This window comes from Salvelinus fontinalis, unplaced genomic scaffold (genome assembly GCF_029448725.1).
Source record: "Salvelinus fontinalis isolate EN_2023a unplaced genomic scaffold, ASM2944872v1 scaffold_1403, whole genome shotgun sequence".
In the NCBI taxonomy this organism is placed as follows: domain Eukaryota; kingdom Metazoa; phylum Chordata; class Actinopteri; order Salmoniformes; family Salmonidae; genus Salvelinus; species Salvelinus fontinalis.
Window position 1 is genome coordinate 19,358 of NW_026601612.1, and position 667 is coordinate 20,024.

General features: G+C 44.5%; 1 non-coding gene across 1 annotated transcript; it reads right to left on the bottom strand.

Moving 5' to 3' along the window:
* Positions 1 to 254: 254 nt before the first annotated feature.
* Positions 255 to 330, bottom strand: trnaa-ugc (transfer RNA alanine (anticodon UGC)). The gene has a single exon. It is a non-coding gene; the product is annotated as a tRNA-Ala (tRNA).
* Between the last annotated feature and the right edge of the window lie 337 nt (positions 331 to 667).

Genomic DNA, 667 nt, shown 5'->3' on the forward strand with positions numbered 1-667 from the left:
CTATCCACCCAGTAAGGCCAGCAGGCTAATGTTCCTATAGACCCAGTAAGGCCAGCAGGCTAATGTTCCACTTTTGTGGAGTGATGGGTAACGATGCTTCGAGGGTGGCTGTTGTCTATGTGTGCAGAGGGTCCCTGGTTCAGGGCGAGGAGAGGGACAGAAGCTATATTACATTTACATTTACATTTAAGTCATTTAGCAGACGCTCTTATCCAGAGCGACTTACAAGTACATATATTCATACTTTTTTGTACTGGCCCCCCGTGGGAATCGAACCCACAACCCTGGCGTTGCAAGCGCCATGCTCTACCAACTGAGCCACACGGGGCCCAGTACTCTTACACTAGCCTATGAATGAACATTTACATTGTAGGTGCAAAGGTTGAGAGACATTTTTGTAATCAAGGTGACAGACAGTGACACATTCAATACCGCCTTACACATTCTTACCTGCATCTAGATGATCTAGGATGTAATCATTAGTCCAACAGTTACAAAAGATGGAAGTTTCTGTATTTAGCTACAGAGGCCTATAGAAGGTCTGTATTTAGTTACAGAGGCCTATAGAAGGTTCTGTATTTAGCTACAGAGGCCTATAGAAGGTCTGTACTCAGCTACAGAGGCCTATAGAAGGTCTGTATTTAGTTACAGAGGCCTATAGAAGGTT